The sequence below is a fragment of the Pteropus medius genome, unplaced genomic scaffold, assembly GCF_902729225.1.
Source record: "Pteropus medius unplaced genomic scaffold, Ma_sr-lr_union100, whole genome shotgun sequence".
NCBI lineage: Eukaryota > Metazoa > Chordata > Mammalia > Chiroptera > Pteropodidae > Pteropus > Pteropus medius.
Window position 1 is genome coordinate 6559511 of NW_024346062.1, and position 25971 is coordinate 6585481.

Genomic DNA, 25971 nt, shown 5'->3' on the forward strand with positions numbered 1-25971 from the left:
GCAGAGATGAGTTCTGTTAGCAGGCAATATTCACTGTAAATAACATTCTTGAGAACTATTGAAAAACATAAGTCAGAGCTGGAAGCTACACTACATCACGATAACTATCATATTATTTTTTACAGTCAATATTATGTGAGTAAATTTTATATCAGTCATTAACTCAAGACAAATATAAAATTCTTGCCCTCCTAGGTGACAGATTATTTAAACACAGACAATATGAAGCCTAATATTACAAAGATCCTTAGTCCATGCATTGGAAATCACATTTATATTTCATAAATTCTTTTATCCATCATGTTGTTGTAGAAGACCTGATTCATGCACATGTGAATACTATGATTTTTTTTTTTTTTTTTTTTTGGTAAAAACCAAATAACCTCCCTGGTGGATTCATTAACTTGAAAATCCAGCCCTGGTTGGCCCAGCCAAATAATATGTTGTCGATTTTGCTTATCATAGGTTATTTTGGTTTAATTATGAAGTTGATTTTACTATAATAATATGCTTTGAAATAACTGAACCAAAAACTTTTCAATAATGAAAGGAAAATTAATAACCTATGTGAAGCTATAAAAATTTAAATTATTTAAGAAAATTAGAATATCATCTATTGATAGACAATGAGAAATCATTTTAATGATCATGTAGAATTTCTAAAAATTATTTGGTGCTAAAGGCTAATTAGCTATAAGCAGTCCAGAACTTATATTAGAGCTACTTACACACTTGACAAACTGTATTTTGAACAAACAGTGACATTCTGAAGATTATTCACCAAATGATTACTTCTGATATTTTTAAAAGAACATGTGCCCCATTCTGATGGCTTTCTTCCTTAGTATAGTGACCTTAGCCATATAGTTGTCAACTTTTATGGGGCCATGCTTTAAAGTTACATTTTTTATCTTTCCCGGGTATTTATATTGAGAAATTATGGGGATTATTAATGCTCTTTTTGGTATGATGATACAGGTTCTTAAAATCTAAAACTTTGAACCTTTAATTTTACATTTTATTTCTATTATCTGACATCAGTGAAAGAAAAATGAGGCTTTTGAAATACATTATAAATATTTCTTCTTGTTACAGTTATTCCATTTAACTGTTTCAGCTATATCAAAGGACAAGCAAGAATTATCGTTTGTAGGACTTTGAAAACCATAAAATATAAGAAACTTGATCATTTTTCAGTAACTGAACTAAAACTACCATAGACATTTAATATATCCAATAAAAGTGCAGATAAAAATGAAAGCACCATCAGAGTAATATATAACTAGAAACTAGCATTTCAGTGACTTCATTAAGTACTGAATATAACATCAATTGCAGAAAAACGGTCTTAACAGCTCATCAGGCAGCTAGAAAAGGGAAATTTCCAAAATAATTTTGTACATCATTCTCAGGTATTATGCCATTAATAAAGCAGCAAGCCTTTCTCAGGATAGAAAAGGTTTAGAGATTGATTTATAAAAATAGGGTTATTTAGATTTCAATGACCTAAAATCACCTTTCGGTATTTTTTTTCTCAACATTCTATAAAACTTATGGTTTTAAAAGATAGCTACCATTACAAGTTTTAGGAATATATGTATGTAATTATATCTAACTGTTATATATTCAATAACATTTTAGAGAGATATTTCACTTTAAAAAATAATACAAATAGGATGAATTTATCAAAAATTGAGGCAAAATTTGTAATATGATAAATATATTTTATAAACTATTGGTTTCAATTTTGTATACCTAAAATTGAATCATTATATCTTTAATAGTATATTAAGGCAACCATTCATATTTTATACTGATAAATATGTGAAATTTCAATTCATAGGGTTTCCTAGCCATATTTTATGCAGAATTTTAGAAATATTGTGAATTCTTAAATCTCTCTCGCCTGCTTTTTCTGTCTCTCTCTGTCTCTGTCTGTCTGTCTCTCTCTCTCTCTCTCATGCACAGCCACACACACACTAAACTCTCTGGACTTTACAGGAATTGCCAAGAGAAAAATTTAAAGCCAATATACACCCCTTCATTTGTATTGAGGACACACAAAACAAATGATGCTAACTTAAGAAATATTTCATTTTTCACAATAAAATATGCCCTTTTTTCCTTCCCCCAATTTAAAAAAAAAAAAAAAAAGAGCTCACACATAATGAATTTAAAGATTGTAGAGGAAAAAAGAGTTGGATAACAAAGTTCACATGTACATTTGTAAATTCACTAAAATAATTTGTATTCTCTAAAATAAAACTGTAAAACAGTTGTCATACAGTAATTGTTTTTATAAAATCAGTAACATTTTGCATGTCTTAAATCTTTAGTGATGGTTGCTATACAATTACTGTTTATCATTTCTTGTTTATCAAAAGTTTTTCTACAGCTCTATAACTTTGTTTGGCTTCATTCCTTCTGGTATTTATTCTAAGAGTCACTTTTATGAGACAGTTCTTCCATCCAGTGCCATCCAACTTGTAGCTAGGAATCCTCAATGTGAAACCTCAAGTCTTCCTCCATGGTTCGAAGATGAAAGTAATTTGGACATCATATGGAGAAACAGACATTTTGTATACTCTTAATAGGTTCAGAAATTAGTCCTATTTCTTTGCAAAGTGGTTTGCAACTTCTGTCAAAATTAAAAATGCACATACTCTTTAAACCAGCAATTCCATGCCTGGGCATACATCCAAATGTTAAAATGACATATATGTGAAAACATGTGTGCATGAGAATGTTTCACTGTGTTCCATCATGGCAGCAAAAGATTGAAAACAACCTAAATGCAGAAAGGGCCTGGTTAAATAAATTATAGTTATCCGTACAATATACCATGTAGTTCTTTTTTTTTGAAACATCAAGATAAAAGTGTACATTGTGAAATGGAAAGTGTTTGACATACATTATTATGTGAAAAAAGTAAGTTTTACCAATATACACAATTTAGATGAAAAATATGTATTTACTTATATAATTATATAAAATTTCAGAAAGTTATATAAGCAAACTTAGTTCTGATTCTCTTTAAGAAAGGGACATTAGACAATATGGGCAGGCTGTGGGAATAGTAAACTTTATTTTTTACTGTTTTACTACTTTGAAAAATTTAATCTAAAAAGTAACTTGATGTACCACATTTTCATTATCTAATCATCAGTGGAAGGGCACTTTGTTTCCATGTCTTGGCTATTGGGAATAATGCTGCAATGAACATAGGGATACATATATCCTTACAAATAAGTATTTTCAAAAGTTTCAGATAGACACCCAGAAGACAGATTAATGGATCATATGGTAATTCTAGTCTTAATTTTTTGAGGAAACACTATATTATTTTCCATGAAAGCTACTCCAGTTTACATTCCTATCATCAGTTCCCTTTTCCCCACATCCTCTCCAACACTTGGGTTTTCTTGTCGTATTGATGATAGCCATTCTATCAGGTGTGAGGTGGTATCTCATTGTGGTTTTGAGTTGCATTTTCCTAATAGTGAAATTGAGCATCTTTTCATACATCTGTGGGCCATCTGTATATCTTCTTGGGAAAAATGTTCAGTTCCTTTGCCTTTTTTTTAATTGGATTTTTTTTTATGGTTGTTGAGATGTATGAGTTCTTTATATATTTGGAGTATTAGCCCCATATCAGAAGTATTGTTTGCAAATATCTTCTTCTAACTGGTTGGGTGCCTTTTTGTTTTGTTGATGGTTTCTTCTGCTGTTGGTACATATATACAGTGGAATACTACTCAGCCATAAAAAAAGATAAAATATTGCCGTTTGTGCAGCCTGGATGGATCTTGTGAGTATCATGCTTAGTGAAATAAGACAGATAGAAAAGGATGAGAACCATATCATTTCACTTATACATGGGATACAAACAAAAAGCAACAACTAAATAAAACAAACAAAATCATAGACACAGACAATATGGTAGTTATCAGAAGGGAAAGGAGGAGGGGTAGAAGAATAGAGTAAAGGGGGTCAAATATACGGTGATGAAAGGAGATTAGACTTTGGATGGTAAGCGCACAGTGAATATACAGATAATGATTATAAAATTGTACATCTGAAACATATAATGTTATTAATGAACATCACTCTATTAAGTTAAATTTAAATAAATAAATTATTTTTTTCTATAAAAATTTGTAAGCAAATTTAACCTCACACAGATGAGCATGTATCTTTCAAACATCCTGCTGCACGAGACTCTGGTAACTTGATACTCGGTACTGAAGTCTATCATGCTGTTCTGAAGATGATTCAGTGTTCTTTGATAATCCCATTATTTCTAACAGCATAGCAAAAAGTCATGTATTCTGGTTACCATTTCATCTTTTTCTATTGTAAGCTGTCAGTGCATCTCCTTCTAAGTAAGAAAAGAAATTGGCCTATTTTTGATATGAAATTTTTGCCATTGACAGTCCTCAAGAAAGAGAAAATACATGCAAATTTATTATCAAAATGTAGTCCAAATTCTCATTGCCTTTTCATTTATTCTGACCCTCCAATTGGAGATTTTTCTAAAAATATGTCAGGTAGTATAAATTACTCGATCTGAACAACAACTAAATGTCACCACTGGGCCGTTCAGAGTTTGGTGTCACCCCAGCGGTAGGGGAGAAGGAGAGGGATAATGACAGCACAGACAGGTAGGTAGCATTTTCCTTCAGTTCTTCCTCAGATGACACAGTGAAGAATCACAGGTCATTGAGATTTAATAATTTTATTAAACATATTTTAGTTAGACAAAGAATGCTCCAAGGAGGCACATGGAGAAAGACAAAAGTATGTCCCAAGGAGGCACATGGTCTCAGCACCGTAACCAACACAAAGGGGCCAAAATGGCCACAAAAGGGCAAAAAGACCACAAAAAGCCACCAAAAAAACAGAACCCAGAAGTGAAAAAAGGAGGGAGCCTAGAAAGAGCAAAGGGAGGGGAACCCAGAAGGGAAAAAGAAGGGGAGCCCAGAAGGGCAAAAGGGCTGTGATAGGTGGTTCCAAAGACATTCCTAGGTGATTGACAAGTGAGGTCATTTTGATTGACACCTGGCTACTATATAACTCTGCCTAGTGCACATGTGCATACTCAGAATTCTACCACCATTGGAGTGTTCGTTAGGTGGTCTCTAGGCTGGGCCCCTATTCCTTTGTTTTCCCTTGTTGTTCATGTCTGACTAGCTACCTCACATAAGTTATATGATTTTCATTTTCAACAAGCATATTAGCCAAAAATATGGGACTCTTTAACAATCCTTTGAAATCATGTGACTTAGTCTTTGAGGATAGAGTATCTAAAATAGTAATTTGAATTTTACAAATGGCTTTGATACTCTGGAACATATTTTGTTTGTGAATTTTACTCTATATTATGTGATAAATACGCTATGCTGGTTTTCTTTTTCTCATCGATGTTTTAAGAAGGCTCCTTTTGTATAAGTTCATCCAATTTCAAAGCAAATAAATAGGATAAGCCTTATTGTTTCTAAATATTCAAGGGGAGAATCATGACATAGCTTGATAAAGAAATGAGCATCACCTCTAATCAGTATGCTCAAGGGAAAAATCTGGGTTCTGATTTAATTTAGAATTTTCTTTCAATTCTGTAAATCAGGTGTCACATCTATAATAACTCTCCAGTCTACCCTGATTGGCCCTTATTCTATTAATATAATATTTTCATCTCTTGTACTAGATTATTTAAACTTCACTTTAAGCTCAGCCTTTATAATTACTGTAACTGGAGGCTTGCTTGCATTCAAAATTCTGGTGATATGAATGTCTTGTTCTTATAGGAATGGTCTCTCTTTTCTCTCTCTCTTCTTTCCTTCTTCTTTCCCTTTGTGTGTGTCTCTTTCTATATCTCTTTGTCTCTTTGTCTCTCTTGGCTACCCTACATCTGCGTTCTGTATTTTCTGCCACATTTAGGTGACGTAGTAGAGGTATGTGAATGTTTTTGTATGAACTTGTTTGTGTAAGAAGTATGCTGAAGAGACTGATCTTTTGGAAAGTTCTTTCAGAAAGCATCTTTTGTTTCAGGTGTCAGAGCTAAAAACATTAATATTTTTTCTCCCACCTAAGTTCTTTTAGCTGGACTAATTATCAAATTAACACAGATGGAGTAATAGAAAATCAAATGTTTAATACACGTGCATGGGGAATTTACATAAGCATGAAAATTTCAAAGACAGTGAGATAGCATTAGGTATATATATGACATTTTTGGACAAAGGAGAAAGCGGGGTGAGATGGGATATTAGATTTCAGAAGTGAGAATGGATGATTTACAGGTAGCTGAAGAAGAAAGAAATATTCATGGCAGGAAAATTCTTTCTAGGCAACTCAGAAACAATGGGACACAGAGATATCTAGGTAACAGGCTTGTCTTTTTGTTTGTCTTCCTGACTAACACTAGAGTGAAGATTCTTAAGGTGATTAGCCCAAAGGCCCCTTCCTAAGGCAGGTTTTTCTGTCTGAATCTCTTGGGCAGAAAAGCAGGAAAGGTTAGAGGTTCTTTCTGAGTCTTATTTCTTAATTAACAGCTTAAAATCAATATCTCAAAAAGCAGCTTCAGGGTGGAAGATTTTTGTCTCCCTTCACAGGTCAAAAACTGAAAACAAATTCTATATTGAATAGAAACACAGATACTTATTAATATTGAACCTAGTAACTAATAAGCTTTAATAGCTTCTAGTGACGTTTTTATTTAATATTTTCCATGACTAATTTTATTTAGGCTAAAATAGCCCTCTCATTGGACTGTATTCCAAAACTTGGCTAGTCATCAAAGAAGTTAACCTAAAAATAGATTTATGGATCCCAACATAAAACTGATAAATCATCATCTCTGTGAGATAACTGTCTGGAATCTCTGCATTTTAAAAATATCCCTAATTGATTCTCATAAATATTCAAGTTTGGAATCCACTAGTCAAAATCATATTGAAATGGTGTTATTTCTTAGTTTACCGTGTATAATATGAAAATTTGAATTTACTTGTATTTGTAGAAAATTGATTATATTTCGTCTTTTGTTTTGCTATCTCCATTTTACTCCAAATGTCTTTAGCGTAAGCTATAACACCTTTTTTATAATACATACTTTAAGAAATTTTTGTGACTGCAACTTTTTATTTCCTAAGTTCACCTGTAACGTTTATTCTGTAGCCCAAAAGGCTTCTTCAGAAAGTAACCTCACAGGGTGATCTGATCATAAATTCCTAAACGGGTAGGACATGGTGAGTAGTCACACCCCAGGCATATAACATTTTTAGTAAAAGATATATTTTTGCCTTAAACAAGCCCTGTCCATTGTATTTGTGCATCTAAGATTAATATACTTTTGAAATAAGTATAACTATCCTCAAGAGAACACATTAAGCTTATTAACTATCCTGTACTCCAGTGCCCACCTTGCTTTCTCCTACCTTCATGTACTCTTCCTTGTGTTTCCTCCTTAATCTCAAATGCATAAAAAAACAAACAAACCAAACCTGCAAAACTATTCTCAGGAAGCATTTGAGAATTTACTTCCTGGTAATTGTCATTAGTTTTAGTTCAAATAAACTCTTATAAACATATTCTCTATAGGTTGGGATGTTCTAAACTGACAGTGAAGTCTCTGAGTGGAAAAGAAAAAATACTTCAGTCTGTTCTTTCTGTTCAAATATTCTGTAAAATAATTAAAGTATTGAAAGAAAATCTTCAAGTCAATTGGTAAATCTTTATGAGCCATAGTAGGAAGCTTGTTAATTTCTTTCCTAGCCATGCCTCGTCCTACTCAAAAGAAATTATCATGTAATGACTCAAAAGACTGGCTGATCTTTTCCTGGTTTCACTGGCCGATAAATCACCTTATCCTGCCAGTCAGGAGAGTTGAGAAATAGTTTTCCATCTACCTCAGGGTCAATGCATCTAGGTGGTCACTGATCTCCTTTGGTTTCTGGACACTATGTTGCATCCTCATACAAATAGCACTATCAATCTAAGATACAAAAGGTCATAAATTTTTGTCCAAAGGAATAATTGAAGTCAGTTTTCTACTTATTCAATTTCTAATTACACATCTTAGGCACCTAAAGTTTCTCTGTATCCAGAGTGTCTGATAAAGTCTATAACTGTAGTCCATCAATTAAGGCTAGTGCCTTGTTCCTACAGCCGCCTTACAAGATTGACTGCTCTCCCCGCTTTTTTTTTTCCTCAGTGCTTTCTATTGAGTTAACTCTTAGTCTTTATTTAAACTTGAACACTGATTATATAGAAAACAAACAGGTCTTCCTGAGCACCTTGTTCTAATTCTTGGATTTTTCCCCCCTTTTTACTCAATGTATGCCTAGAATGAGGTTGCTCATTGGGCCTTTGATGTTTGACGCAGCCTTGGTTTATAGCTTCATTCCACAATAGTCACGCCCATGTCCAGAAAGATTGCTCCTTTTCAAACACTGTTATCTGCATGTTTGACCACATTTCTAAATTCTTTCAAAAGGGAATGCTGATGTGATGATTCCTTCAGAAAAGACTTTGAGAGACTGCCTGAAAAGAAACTTAGTTTACTTCTTAGTTTACTTCTTTTACATTGATATAGGTTCAATCATTTATGTAGTTTTTTGGTTTTGTTTTAATATTGTCACTGTTGAGGCCAATTGGAGTTCTGTGTCACCCCAACAGTAGCGGGGAAGGAGAGGGATAATGATGGCACAGACGTGTAGTTAGCATTTTCCTCGGTTCTTCCTCACATGACGCAGGGAAGAATCACAGGTCATTGAGATTTAATAGTTCTGTTAAAAATATATTTTAGTAAGACAAAAAATGCCCTAAGGAGGCACGTAGAGAAAGACGAAGTATGTCCCAAGGAGGCACATGGTCCTAGCTCTGTAACCAACACAAAAGAGCCAAAATGGCCACAAAAAGGCAAAAAGGCCACCAAAAGCCACCCAGAAAAGAGAGAGCTCAGAAGGGAAAATAAGGCCTAGAAGCGGGAATTTCTGCCTTATATTTGGGCTGTGATGGGTGGCTCCAAAGGCATTCCTAGGTGATTTGCAAATGAAGTCATTTTGGTGGACACCTGGCTGCTATATAACTCTGCCTAGGGAGCATGTGCTTACCTAGACTTCTACTACCATTAGGGTGTTCTTTGGGCAGTCTCTAGGCTGGGCCCCTATTCCTTTGTTCCTCCTTTTCACTCATGTCTGACTAGCTACCTAACACTATGAAAGTGATTCATTTTCTATTTTGAAAGTTCTCATGAGTAGAGTACAGAATTAACTTTTTAGAAGTTATTTCTAAGATTGTGTTGCTAAACTTAGCATAAATGAAACCATAAATGAAATATTTTTCTCTCTCCAGTTGAAAATATATTTTCCTGTATTCATTGGGTAATGAATGTCATAAAAATATCATCCAAATATAACAATCGTGACATATATTTTATGTCATAAAAACAAGTAAAATCAACTTGAAAAAATCTGGCGATGGATTTTAGGGTTTGAAAAACAAATAACAGTACCACCTCCTTAACTATAACATAAAAGATAACAATAAGCATATTACATGCATATATACACACACACTCATGTGCGGTCATTCAAACCTGATTTTATATATATAATCTTTAAGATAAGCTTGATGCCGAAGAGAATAGAACTTGAAATAGTAATGTAACTTTTTGCTTACTACAATTATTACTAATCAGTACTTTCCAAACTGCTCCGTTACTTTCCTGACTTTGTCATACTAGAAAGAGTAAATTAAGTATAGATTGTAGGATCAAAAGGGCTGCTAAGTAAATAATCTTGTTATTCGAATACAGTCATTTCAAATGCATTTATTAAGGAATGGGAAAATAATAATTATTTCAAAGATTTTAGTTCCTAACTTTGGAAATATCTTTTTAGCTGGACTCGAATATAGCTTTGTTGGTCAAAATCACATGAGTCTGAGTTAATGAAACAATTTTAAATACAATGGTTAAAACTATGGGAAGACTAGAAAGTTCTTTAATATAGTTTTTCAAAAAGTACTTCATATCAATGATAAATAGAATAGTGACTACATAATCTGATATTTGCCATTGAAATTATAGAAATTACAGTAAATGAACTCTAGGTTGCTGGTAGAAAATTTTACTTTCTGTGACAAAATTTCTAGGAAATGTGTAAGTGTAGTTTATTCCAGTGATATTATTTTTAGGTTGGTAATTATCTTGCAAGATCCTTGAAAAAATTAAATGAAATAATTTATATAAAATCAATGATAAGTTATAAACCTTTGAAAATATTTTATTTTTTCTTTTTAATAAAACATCACAATTGTTATATTTGGATGATATTAGTTTTCAGAGCAATTCTAAATGCTCATACAAGTCTCATAATAATCATGTGATACAGAAATTGCAGATTTCTTTTTTATAAGGTTCAAATCAAATGGTACAACTGATCAGAACTCAGATATATGGATAACAATTCCAATGCTCCTTTTCTTCAACTATCCTCTATTTCTACAATTTGTTGGTCATTTAGGAATACTTTCTCTACTAAAGAGTAATAGCATTCAGTTAACGAAAAATACTAACATCTTCAGGTTTAACATTTCATTGTTTTTCTTAAAAACAAAAATGTGATGATAAAGAGGAAATTATTGCTGTAGACATTTAAAACCAAAGAGAACAAGTGGTTAATATGGCAACCCATCACCTTGATTCTTTTCCCTCTTTCTTTGCTTTATTTATTTTCTCCCTTACTCTTATTGTTTTGGGATCAGACCTTCCAAATAAAGAATCAGCACTTAACTCATGCCTAAGTTCTATTTTCTAGGGATTCTTGATCAAGAGAAAGTAATCAAAGGGCATTAATATATTTTAGAACACTTATTTTCTACCGGGTACTTTGTTAAATAACAGAACAACGAAACAAACAAACAAAAAATTGTTAATACAGTCACTGACGTATGAATTGTACCACTAATATAAGATCTCTGAGTTTATCTTATCAGTCATTTCAATAGTATTTTCTTTTTTTCAGCCATACCTTTCTAACAAAGTCTTCGTTGTGACCAAAGGCACTTTGCAACTAGAGACCTTGAGTGGCTCAAGGACAAAGCAGAATTGGATGTACCACTCAGGTAAATTATAAGCAGTATAAAATTTTGTCTTTATTACCATGGTGCTTTGTGATTCTTTTTCATTGGATCCTAGTAAACTCATTTAGGAAACTATCTACCTACCACAAATAATGTCACAATTCCACTAAGTGTTCACTATGTATCTTCATTAGAGACTACTAAAAGCATATACAAGTAATTCGATAACCTAGAGTTTCTCAATCCCGTTATCCTTTTTTTTTAGAAGAAACAAAGACAAACAAAAAGCCATACTCTTTTCTTATCTAATTTAAAACTGAAATGGAAGAATCCTTAACTTGAAAAAATCACCGGCAAAACATAGCACTCAGTTTGTAGATCCAGCCAAAATCTCAGCCTCAGAGTTCAGCCTTATATCTTAAAATAGTATCACTTGTTTAAGTGAGCAAAGGGTAGTGTGCCTAGCTTGGGGTGGACTCAAGGACTTTTTGGAAAATTAGATGCATTGTGACAGGTAGATATTAATGCGGTTTTCCAGAATATAGAGTAAAATGTTGATGAGCGAAAATAATATTACTGGGAGATCTGAGACTAGGATGGGGAAATCTGAGTAATTGGTGGTTTCCAGTCTCACTCCTAGAAATGTGGCATAGTCTTGGGAAAAATTGGCCAATTTGCTTTGTGGATTTAGTGGCATTCTTCACAAAAAAAATATGGAGGTTTTACAGATTAGAAATAAATCATGCTATATATGAAGAACTGTCTTCAGCTGCCAGAAGACATTAAAGATTAGAATGCTGTAGAGTATTATGTATGACCAGTATAACTTTATAGAAAGCTTACATAGAAGAAAACTTTACATTTCATACTCATAATTTTACCCTGACACTTATTTTTCTCTCTACTCTTTGGAAAATTTAGAACAATGCCATGAATGTTGATGACATCATAATAACTATGTTCAGGTCTTTGACATACAGCTTTGAATTTTTTATGTATTCAGTTTATATCATGCCATGTCTTAGTTCATGAGTTTTATTAGTTTGGTAATCACTGTATCAATGCTATTGAATTGTGCTCATATTAATTAAGATCAAATAAAGCCAATTCAACATATATTCACTGTGGTCCAGTCATTCTACTATGAGAATATAAAGATAAATAAGGAATTGTGATTGATCAAGAGAATCTCAGAATCTAACAAGAGAATTCAGATATAAGAGAAATTGCCCTTGGACAGAAAGACATTATTGAACTGAGATAGGAGGAAAGCAGGTAACCATGAATATGGATATGAATAATTACATAAGGATGGGAGAAAGGGAACATTAAATAATTTCTCATAAGCTTTGCCTCTGGCTTCTCTGAATTTGGAAATAAGGTAAGTGTATCAAATGCTTAGGTCTGATACTGTGTAAAGTGAAAACACTGAATTTGATTAAGATATTGTTGGCCTTCTTGAGGATAGTTTAGGAGAGAGAGTCAGAAACCCAGTGATTATGATTTAAAAAGCAAATGAAAGTTTAGGAGGAATGAGCAACAATTATACAACACTCTTTCTAAAACATTACTGATTTTTTTTTTAAAGAAAAATTTCTTCCTAAGCTTCCAGCATATGTACAATTCATATTATGAAATTTTTATAATATCTATATTGAGTCTTTATAATTTTTAACTTTTCTTTTTATTTTTGTATTAAAGAGTGTCCTTATTTTTCTTTCTTTTTATGGAAGTCATTTCATAGTTTCAGTCATTTTAATTAAGTTTCATTTGTTCTCTCTAATTTTCTCGATTTAAAACAACTTGAGAAGCAAAACCTTAGAAGTATGATCTTTACTTAAAATATATATTAGTTGCTATTTCACCTTCAGTAGTTTCTCTAAAAAGTTCTTGGTTATTGATTTAGACTTTAATATCAGACAAAAGTCTTCAAAGATTAGTTCTGCAATGAATAAGATTCTGTCTTATAAAAGAATATTTTGTCTCCCGTAAATTTAATGCAAATTTAATGGGACAAGGAAAATGTTTTATATTTTTATTTAAAAATAAAAATTAACTTTATTTTTTCTAATTTTAAAAATAACATAAAATCATTGAAAAAATCTGGAAAATGCTAAAATAAAAAATAAAATAAAAATTTTGTTTATAATCTACTATTGGATATCCACTATTAATATTTTAGAGCATTAATTTCTTATCAATTTCATAGGATTGGTTAAATAAATGCCAATAGCTTTTTAAATGGAAAATGGAAAGACTTAATAATAAAATTTTAACAGCCAGGTTCCAAAAGTCCTACTTACAATTTTAGTCCCTAAAGGAATTTAATTTTGGTTTCCCTGCTTTATGAATGCTTTCATGTAGATGACACATACTGCTGGAGGTTCTTCACTTAATGTTGTAAATATTTTAACATATTATTAGAACATGGCAAATTCATTATGATTTCAGGATTTCATAATATTTAGAATAACCTTTTAGATATCACCCTGAATAAAATATACTTGGAAGCTATCTTCATATTAGTTTCTTAAAGCAAAATCAATGGAACAAATGAATGTACATTTTAAAATTTTTGGATGAATTGTCTTTAGGAAAGTTTGTGTCAGTTTGCAGTGTTGCCAACAATATACAACTGAGCCAGTCTCATCTTACTTTGTTTGCCAAAGCTGTTATGATTTTAAAAATCATTTGCTAATAGAGTCAAAAGTTAAATTGTTCATCTGTGCTCTTTTAATTTAAATTTCCTGATCTTTATGAGATTGACCTTTCCTATTCATGTGTTAAAGCCTTTTCTATCTTGTTTATTCATGCCTCCCTCAATTTTTTTATTTATTTTGCTGTTTCTTATATGTTAACTTTAAAAGATTAAGTTAGTAACTATTTCCACCATATTTTCACTAATTAAGGTTTTGCCTTTAATATTATTTGTTATATTTTTGCCACATAAGTTTTTAAAAAATTTAATAGTTACCTTTTCTGAATAGCATGTTCCATGACTCTTGAGACAAAATGTCCTTGTTCTTGGTGATCTATATTAAGATATTTTCTAATTCCTTTACAGTCATATCAATGTTGTCTTTCCAGTGATCACACTCAGACATATAAAAGGAATTGGTTGAAAAGAGACTGACAAAATAAATAAATAAATAAATGTTGCTAATAAAATGAATCATTGACACCAAGTTGCATCCAAATTTGGGCATAGAAGAATAGTGAGGATAAATTAAAGAATTTTTAATTTTGATTGATTTAAAATGTATAGTAATACATTTAATAAACATTCTCTTTTAGCTATCAACTATATAATGATGACTTATAGATTTATGTAACTAATCCTAAATTCAGATTCATATATCTAGCTGGCTACTTACCATTGGTGGCTATAGGGCTTCTTAAGCTTTAACTATGTCAAGGCAATACTTTTTCAATTTTGCTGCTATTATTTTTCCCCCAGCTTTATTAAGGTAAAATTGACAAATAAAATTGTATATTTGTAAGGTGTACTTGTGATAATTTATATACATATACATTATGAAAGGATTACCACTATCAAGCTAATGAACGTATCTGATACCTCACATAGTTACTATTTTTGTGTGTGTGGAGTAAGATCATTTAAGACTTACTCATTTTGTGAATTTCAAGTATACAATACAGTATTATTAACTATAGTCACCATGCCATACATTAGATCTCCAAAATTTATTCATCCTACATGCATGAAACTCTGTACTCTCTAACCATCGTCTTCCCATTTCCTCCACTCCTCAGCCCATGGCAACCACCAATCTACTCTCTGCTTCAATAAGTTTTACTTTTTTAGATTCCACATGTAAGTGAGATTATACAATAATTATCTTTCTGTGTCTGGCTTATTTCACTTAGCATACATAATGTCCTCCATATTCATTTATGTTGTCTCAAATAACAAGATTTTCCTTAGCGTTTAATAGACCAATTTGTGTGTGTGTGTGTGTGTGTGTGTGTGTGTGTGTGTGTATGTGTGTGTTTACAACATTTCCTTTATTTAACTGTTGATGGACATTTAGGTTGCTTCCATATCTTGACTACTGGGAATAATGCTGCAATGAACATTGGAGTGCCAGGTCAGTATTCTTGATTTCCAAATCTCACTTTCTCATTTTAGAAACGATACATATATATACAAACTCACACAAATCAATAGGAATCACTCTTTATTCTCACTTTCACTCAGTCCCCACATCTAATCCTCCAGTTAATTATGTCTATACTACCTCCAGTATAATTCCTGACTCTGTTTAAATTTTTTATTTACAACTCTAAAATTATTTTACCTGAAAAACTGCAACAGCTTCCTGAATCATTATCCTTCATTCAGTTTTGATATCTAAAATTTAATTTCCCACACAGCTCACAGGTGAGCTTTTAAAAATGTAAATCAAATAATATCACTCGCAGTCTTTAAACTCTCCAGTGGTATCTCACTGAAATTAGAGAAAATTACAACTTCTTAGCATGGCCTACAGAGCTTGAAATTGTCTGACCCCTAATTTTATCTCACATAACTCTGTTCTCATTCATTCTGTTCCACACAGACCTTTTTTTCTGCTCTTAAAAATATCCTTTAGGCCCAAACTACAAAGTTCCTGGAAGGAAACATGAAAGAGAAGCTTTGTGGCATTGGATTTGGCAATGATTTATTGGATGTGATACCAATGCACAGGCAGTAAAATCGAAAATAGATGGGATGGCATCAAATTAAAAAAAAAAAAAAAAAACTTTAGTTCATCAAACAATACAATTAAGAAGAATGATTTTCTGTACCACTACCACAATTATAAAGGAATTGCTTTGTCTCGTATACTGCTATATATATCTTCAGTATACAGAACTGTGACTGGATGATAGAGTGTTCTCAATATTTACTTGTAAATTCATGAATGGGATGTTTTAAGGAGAATTGAGCAATGCATTGATTCTTAGTAACATCTGAACAAATAAATCATGCTCATTCCAGCAAGATGTGAAAGTCGTATCCTTCCACAAGGTTGGTTTTGTAAACAAATTGAATTATTTGAGTAATGTGGAAAAAGAAGAGTGATAACATGTTAAGTGAAAAGTGAGTGATAGATATACAAAGGTTTAGATGTAGACAGATGAAGGATCGGTAAAATGGAAAAGCTGGACAATTAGATGGGAGTAAGGTGAAATTATGCTTAGAGTGGCTCATTTGTAATGAATGTGAAAGGAAAGAAAGAATCAAAGAAGCTGGGAACTAAAATAGGTACTGAGAAGAAGGGACAGAATACGGAGACAGAATGGAGAAACAGAAGTCTCAGATGTTAAACTAATATGCAAGAAGTACACTTAAGGTACATGCATACTTGAAATATTTTGACCAAAAAGAACATGAGATTTTAATCAGCTATGTGACACATTCAAAAGCTGAATTTATTGAGATATCAGAGAATATAACAGAAGGAATTTGAATTCAGAATTCCATTTCTGGAAATGTTTTTATAATGAGCTTATAAATGATAATAATAATGATAATGTTGACATAAATTTAGATATACAAAGATATTTAAAATTTACTAACTGTCCAATGAGGACAATTATTGAGAGACACCTGGATCCATTGTTAGAGAATCAGTTCTTGTTATAATTATTCATTGTATTGAGTGAAAATCTGGCACCTCTGTTTTATTTTATTGATCATGTTTTTGTCCTCTACGCTAATACAGAATATCTGCTTTTTACACATGACAAGTATTCAATTATCTAATAATGACCATGTTAACTCATAATGAATAATTTCCAGGATAAACCTCTGATAAACCCACTTATCCCATTCCTCTAATATGTAACAGAGCACTCAGTAGTCTGGTTATTCTGTGATTTAGCTTTTTAAAATTACCTAGAAAATATGTTAAACCAAAATGTACACAACCTTTCAGGTGTAGACCTATAATTAAACTATCATATTTCTTAATTTGATATATATTTTAAAAATTTTATTAGTTTGGCAAGAGATGTTGATATAAGCACAACACAGAGTTTTTTTCACTTGAACATTTTTGTGTGTGCATGTTAAATCTCCCACTTGTAAGGCTAAATTGTGACATGAAAAGAAATTTCTGAGTTTATTCTCAAATTTGTCATATTGATTTCGGTTCATTATAATAGTTGTAATATACAGTTTAGTCATCCAGCATACCAGGTGTTCACTTACTCTTATATCTGTAAATCACATAACACCCACGAGGACTTACCTAAATATAAGTGGAAATTAGGGGCACAGAGAAAGAAGAGAAATATACCTGAAGACACCTGAAGACTTCTGGTTACACAATAAACAAGGACCATTTGACTTAGAGAGCAGTTCTCCGTACAACGAATACAGAACTCACAGACAACACTTTTACCCATTCCACTGCCCACTCATTGCAAAAAAGGATTTTTCCTAAGAATCTGTGTTGGTTACCAAGGAAATGAGAAATCTTCAAACAGAATTGAGGAAACAGACCAGAGTTAAAAGTGATCAATACAGACATTAATTTATAAATATGTATGGATAACTAACACTTCAAAAAATTTGAAAAATATTTCATATAGAATATATTTGGAATACACAGATATTCATTTAACAAATGTTTATTGACTACATACTCTGGACTGGGCAGTCACCATTCTGGACTCTAGAGATAAAGATGTGAACCAGTTGATGAGGTTCTAGCTAACAAGGACTAAACAATGAGGAAACTGGAAAAAAATTTAATTATAAGCTATGCCAACTGAAGTATTCAAGAGCATTTTTTAATAAAATAGGAATAGACTTATTTAACATAAATTTTGAAAAATGTGATTCATAATGTCAGAATGACTAAAGGGCTAAATATCTAAACAGATATTACTAAAGACTAAAATAGAAAACCAAAACATTTAGACAAGTGATTCTTACAGAATTCAGCATAAAAAGACAAGGAAATGAATGATAGTATTATGAGGTGCTTTTTGTCATTCTTAAAGGTAGCTTTTGTCTACAGAAAAGAATACTAAGAAATAATTCTGGTTTTAAAAATAATTTTTGGTTATCAAGATTTTTGAATTGATTTTAAAATGTCAAATTACAACATTTATTTTATATAATATACCTAACATTGGAAGGAGTATTTTGCAATTTCAATTTTAAGCTACATCTAAAATATAAATTTTATTTCCTCTTTAGGCACTTCAATTGGTGATTAATATACAAAACCTTATAAAAAGTTACTTTTTATAATTCTAACAAGTCAAATACAGTAATTCTTACGCTGTTAAAAAAATGCACCTATAAGATTAGCAAAATTTAATTCAAAATCACCAATCTAAACCAATTATATATTGTGCATTTCAAATTAGAATCACAACTCTAAGTTGTTTTATACACTAATATACAAAATCTCAAACATAGCAGGCATGTAGAATGCAGAGTATAAAGCGATTATTTGAAATCTAACACTAAAATAGCAATATTAAGTTTTATTTTCTTATCATTTTATTTCATCATTTATTTTTATTGAGACATAATTGGCATATATTATATTAGTTTCATATGTTCGACATACTTGTTTGATATATGTGTGTATATATACTTATATATCAAGAAATGATCACAGTGAATCTTGATAACAGCCATCACCCCACAGTTACAAATTTTTAGCAACTTTCAAATATGCAGTACAGTACAGTGTTAACTACAGCCAACCATGCTGTTTATTACATCTTCAGGATTTATCTATTTTATAACGAAAAGTTATAAATCATTTTACAGCTATTACTAAATATTCCAGAATTCAATTATATCCTCTCATATTAATTTCTGTTACATCCTGAGCAAACTGTGGGAGTTTCTTTTTCAGCTGGCTGGGAATTTGTAATGATGAAATTGGCTCCTTAGGACTCTAACCGGAAATTGTAATGAGACTCATTGAACACTATTTTTAGTAATTTCAGCCAGAAATCTAAAACTTAAAATGTGACAGTTACCAATGCTCATGTATTAAGTATCGTGTTATCTTAAGTAATACTTCTATATTAATAGAAATCTACAAACTTTACTAATATTTTAGCTGCTATTTTCTTATTGCTTCAGTTAGTATTTGTATTTATTCGGTTATATAAAATATTCAAATGCCAATCTAATGGATTCTGCCTGTCTTAAAGTTCTGATTCTCTGTTTACATTTTTAAATTGATGCAAGTGAATATGATAAGAACAAAATGTGATATGGGGGTGATAAATACAGAAGTTTAATAGAAAGAAATCAGAAGTTGTTTTAAAAAGTTAACATTAATTGAAAAATTCCCTGTCCATAAGAAAAATTCCCTGTCCATAGGAGGATCAACTAAGTGACATACAAAATTAAAAATGAAAATGGAACACCCCTACATACATTCCAGTGAAATGTACAAAAAGTGGAATCACGTTGTTATCATAATTCTTATTTCACATAAGATCAAAATCCAATGGAGCAATTTATTCAAACCTATTCATTCATTCAAAAAATATATATTAAATATCATCTATATACCAGGCATTTTTCTAAGTGATAATGGATATAAGAATGATCAAAAGAAAGCTCCAAGTATCAGGGAGTTTACATGCTACATAGACATTAAAATTAAACACACACACATGCAGGTATGTGTGCTTACACACACACACACACACACACACACACACGTGCATAGTTCAATTTTCTATCTAGAAAATGCATTGTTATACCATTGTCTCATGATAGAAGGATTTATTTTAAAAATTGAATTTTTAAATAAAGTCCAAGAAAAAATTTCTCAGTTCCTAAATTTCGCTTCACTGAACCAAAGTTTGTATAATTGCATAGCTAAAGGGAAATTGCTGCAAACATAATCTTTTTTTTTTTTTAATGTAACGATGTCTGCAGAATTAAGAAAGTACGAAATTATTGATTCATCAGCATTTAGGTTTTGGTGTCTATTGATGATTTTTACTACTCTTTAAAAAGAAGGCAGATTCAAATACACACACACACACACACGATCAATTGACTGAAAAAGTTTCACATAATGGCACTGACAAAACATGCAAAGGATAATGATGCAACAACCTTTTAAAATTTAGTCAGACTGCCACAGACTCATATTTTATACAAACTGGATATTTCAACTCTGTTAAATGAAGAATGTTATTCTAAATTTTAGTGTACTTAATTTGTTTTGACATACATATAGACATATTTTCACTGGTCAAGGAGCATTTTAATTTATTTAATAGCACTTCACATAACAGAAGATTTCGTAATTTTGATTCTAGGTTACTATATTAGCCCAATGCAGTTATAGCTCTTTCTGTTTTTCAGTTATATAAGACTGTTATAATTTGTACCAAGAAAAATGATGTTCCTGTTGTAAGTTTGATTTTCTGCCACTAATATTAAGGAATAAAATGTTTTGTTATATTTTTCCCCATTTTCAGACTAGACTGTATAAAAAACATGACAGAAAACAAATTTGTTAAGCTCAGAGGAGGGGTGCAAAGATTTTCTGACAGATGTCATTGAGTCGTATTTCCCAATTTTTTCAAAAATATGATGCAAATAATATTCATACACATATAACACATTTTATGGTTATCAAGAAACTGAATTTGTTTCTCCACTACAAATGAGTGCAATAGCTATTGTAAAATTATACACATACACACACACACACACACAAACACACATATATCACACATTTCTTGGTCGAAAATTCTAGTTATAAGAGAAATTATAGTAATTGATTACTGAATACAAAATAAAGGAGAACATTATAAAACAAGTTGATAGCATAGAGAATTCTGGTTCACTTTAATCATTGCCAAATCATGTATTAAGTTATTGGATTGTTGCTGAAGAATGTCTAGCTAAGGAAAATAGAAAGAACCTGAGCCAGGAGATTACATCAAGTACTATTATTGAATTGTAAATGTCTAGAAAATATAGTATGGACTTATCTGGCTACTTGTTCCCTTGCAAAGCTCATTAAAATTGAAAAATAGCTAGTGCAGTTTCTAGAAGAATATGTTTGTAATCAAAGTTGGTATCTGCCTAGTTTCCTCATTATGTGTACACGTATGAGTGCCTGTGTATCTGTATTTCTGGTTTACCCTATATCGTGAAATTATTATAAGTGCACAAATGTGCAAAATACAAAATGTAAATATAATGAAAATGACTCTTAACTCACTGTATAAAACTAAATCTTTTAAAAAAGTGATATTCCTAATGCGAAAACCAGTTGTAAAAAGCTACATTAGGTCAAATGTACAAAAGCTCTTTTTCTATATTTGCTTATGCTTATTATCTACATTATTTTTTATGATAATTTCAACTGTCCACCAACGTGTCCTTCAATAAAAATAATCCATGTAAAGAATGATTTATTAGTGGAAAGAATCCTTTGTACTAAGAAATAGTTGGACCTCTTTAGAACAAAAATTTATACAAGTTATGAGCTAAGTCATGATATTTAAACAACCCTTGAAAGACTGTCTTGATAAGTGATACCGAATGTGACATTAATGTAGGGAGGCGGCAAAAGAGCTAAATGTTAAATCAAGCTATATTTGGAGACTGCAATGTGCTGATCAGCCTTACTGCCAGACCATGAGGAAACCTACAGAACAAAGGAAAATTTCTTCTGAGATTGCTAACAAATAATTTATCCATATCTTGAAGGGAAAACAGGAAAAAAGAGTCTTTAAGTTGCCCCTTACACAAAATAAACACAATTGTTCATTCCCTGAGTCTAAAAACTTGGGAAATCTATGGATCAAAGGCTGGAATTGCCAGCAGGCCTTTCACACTACATGCCCTTATCTTTCACACTGTATACACATACCATCAAAGGAAAATAGATAAACAAAATCTTTAAACTGTAATTCTTAGAAACTAAGAAAGATGTATCAACTGAATCCCCGAACACTCGGGATCCTGCTCATTGCCTTTCCTCAGTACCTCTTGTTGATTTTGTCTCTATCCTTCTCATGGTCTTTTCACTCTGTTCTCTGTTCCTCTCTCAGTCTTGTCTCCCCACCCCATCTCTAGGTACAGGGCTTGAGCACTGTTCTCTTCAAATTCTTCCAAAAACTCAAAGAGGAGGCAGTACTTCCTAAATCATTTTATGAGGTCAATATTACCCTGATACTCAAACCTGATAATAACACAAAAAAAAGAAAACTACAGATCAATATCTCTCATGAACACAGACGCAAAAATCCTAAATAAGATACTAGCAAGCCAAATACAGCAACATACTAAAGAAATTATACACCACAAATAAGTGGGCTTCATCCCAGGGGCACAAGGATGGTTCAACATACACAGATTGATTAATGTGATAAATAAGAATCATATGATCATATCAATAGATATAGAAAAAGCCTTGACAACATACAGTATCCATTTATGATCAAAACACTTAGCAAAATTGGTATAGAATGAAAATAACTTAATATAATAAAGGCCATATATGACAAACCCTCAGCCAACATTATACTTAATGGTGAAAACTAAAAACATTTCCTCTAAGATCAGGAACAAGACAAGTCTGTCCACTATAACCACTGTTATTCAATATAACATTGGAGGTCCTAGCAAGTGCAGTCAGGCAAGAGAAAGACATAAAAGGCATCCATATAGGAAACGAAGAAGTCAAGCTGTCACTGTTTGCGAATGACAAGATTCTTTATATAGAAAACCCTAAAGACTCCACAAGAACGCTATTAGAAATAATAAGCAAATAAGTAAACTTTCTGGATACAAAATCAATGTTCAAAAATCCATAGCATCCCTATACTCTAATAATGAATTGTTAGAAAAAGAAGTGGAAAAAATAAGTCCTTTTACAATTTCAACAAAAAGAATAAAATACCTAGGAATAAATCTAACAAAACGTGAGGACTTATATAATGAAAACTATAAGATGCTATTAAAAGTTATTGAAGAAGATACAAAAAAATGGAAAGATATTCTGTGTTCTTGGATTGGAAGAATCAACATAGTTAAAATGACCTTATTACCAAAAGCATTATACAGATTTAATGCAATTCCCATCAAAATCCTATCGGCATTTTTTAAAGAAATAGAACAAAAAACATCTTCAGATTTGTATGGAAGCACAAAAGACCCTGAATCGCCAAAACCATCCTGAGTAAAAAGAACAAGGCTGGAGGCCCGACTTCACATTGTACTACAAAGTGACAATAATCAAAATGCCATGGTATCAGCAAAAAAACAGACATCGGACCAGTAGAACAGAATCAGGAGTCCAGAAATAAACCCATGTTTACATAGGGAAATAATTTTCAACAAAGGAGCCAAAAATATACAGTGGAGAAAGATAAGCCTCTTCCATAAATGGTACTGGAAAAATGGGAAAGCCACCTGCAAAAGAATGAAACTAGACTGTTTGTTGTCTGTCACCACACACCAAAATTAACTAAAAATGGATTAAGGCCTGAACATAAGACCGCAAAAAATAAATTTTATAGAAGAAATGATAAGGTCATGCAATCCTGAACAAGCCCGATCCCGTCTGATCTCGGAAGCTAAGCAGGGTCGGGCCTGGTTAGTATTTGAATGGGAGACCACCTAGGAATAACAGGTGCTGTAGGTGTTAAAAAAAAAAAGAAAAGAAAAGAAAAGAAAAAGAAAACTAAAAAGCTTCTGCAGAGCAAAAGAAACCATCAACAAGGCAAAGATACAACTATCTGAATGGGAAAATATATTTGCAAGCAGCACCTTCGATTAGGACCTAATATCCAAAATAGACAAAGAACCCATAAAACTCAATAACAACAACAACAACAAAAACAATCCAATTAAAAAATGGACAGAGGACCTGAACAGAAACTTCACCAAGAAGACAAATGGCCAACAAACATATGAAAGGATACTCAACTTCTCTAGCTATTAGAGAAATGTAAATCAAAACCACAATGAGATACCATCTCACACTTGTTAGAATTGCTGTTTTAAACAGGACAAGTTATAACAAGTTTTGGAGAGGATCCAGAGAAAGGAACCCTCATACACTGCTAGTGGGACTGTAAATTGGTATAGCCACTATGGAAAACAGTATGGAGGTTCCTCAAAAAACTAAGAATTGATCTACCATATGATCTAACAATCTCTCTACTGGGTATTTACCCCAAAGACTTGAAAACATATATTCAAAAAGATATTTGCACTGATATTCATAGCAGCATGATTCACAGTGGCCTGGACATGGAAGCAACCGAAATGTCCTACGATAGATGATTGGCTAAAGAAGCTGTGGTACATATATACAATGGAATATTACTCAGCTATAAGCAGAGATGAAATACTGCCATCTGCGACAACATGGATGGAACTTGAGATAATCATGCTAAGTGAAATAAGCCAGACAGAAAAAGTTGAAAATCGTATGATATCACATATATGTGAGATATAAATCTAAAAGCAACAAACAAACATGACAAACAAACAGAGACTCATGGACATGGACAGTGGACTAGTGGTTACCAGAGGGAAGAAGGGATGAGAGGAAGTAAATCAGAATAAAAGGGATCAAATATGTGGTGACAGAAAGAAATCTAACTATGGTCAGTGAACATACAATGCAAAATATATATGAATTACTGTTGAATTGTATACCTGAAACTTACCTAGATTTTGTTAAACAATGCCACCATAAATAAATAAATAAATAAATAAATAAATAAATAAATAAATAGGTAAGTGAATAAATTTCTATTTTCATATTATGTGATACTAATACTGATAAGTAATATTTCTTGAGCACTAAAAAAGATCCCAAAGTATACTGTTGTTAAATGAAGAAATTAGTCTTCAAGTCTAATCATAAGCAAGGACAGTATCTTCCCTAGATAAAGATTTTTGAATGACATATTTGTTTAATTAAAAGAACAGTTTTTCATTTTTAACAAAAAGTTAAAGTCTTTGCAAGAGGTTAAACAATTTTTATTGAAACATTTGCACACTATCAAACCTAACACTAAATATTACAACGATCATGAAATAAATTTTTTTAGTTTTTTTTCCTGTTCAGGTTTTTTCTGTATTATTATTTAATGAAGTTCCAGTTAAAACTGTAAATTTTGTATTAATTAAAATACAATGAACTTATTCATACATGGACTACACTACAAAATTACTTATTATCATGATTTAAAGAACTAAAAATAAATATGCCAGAAAAATCTTATTCAATTAATTCCAATCTGACCAAGAAGCAAAATCCTTCTAAATTTATGTAATTTCTTATGTTAAATTTAAAATAACAAATTTTCTAACTACAGACTTGTGTTTTGAAAGTTAACAAACAGCAATTTTGTTTTTGCCTTTTCACAAAATAGATAACAAACATTTAAAAAAGAAAGAAAATTATAACGTGCTCAGAAGAGTTGCTTGAACAATTGAATAGATGAAAAAATAAACCAATCTGTGAAATGTCAAATTTTAATCAGGCAAGGAAGACAATTATCCTAACTAGTAGAATTATGCTAATTTTCATTGTTTCTTACATAATTAGATGACTGATATTCATCACTCTTTATTTGAAGCATTCTCTAGTGACCCTTACTAGAAAAGATAAGCCATGTTGGAGGCTCCTCTAGACATACATATTCTCATGAAGTAGAATATTTTGAAGTGTCTCTGTACAGTGGCCCTATTGGGGGCCCATAATATCATTATTTTATATAGATATAAATATAAATTCAGTTCAAAAATATAAAAATAGAAATCCCCCACATTATTAAAAATGGACTGATATCTTCAATGACTGACTAAATTGTGAAATGGTAGGGCATGTCATGAAAATGTTTCATGCTTAA

General features: G+C 31.6%; 1 pseudogene; it reads left to right on the plus strand.

The window, feature by feature from the left end:
* The first annotated feature begins 23628 nt into the window (after positions 1-23628).
* On the plus strand, positions 23629-23747 carry LOC120612664 (uncharacterized; annotated as a pseudogene).
* Positions 23748-25971: the final 2224 nt, after the last annotated feature.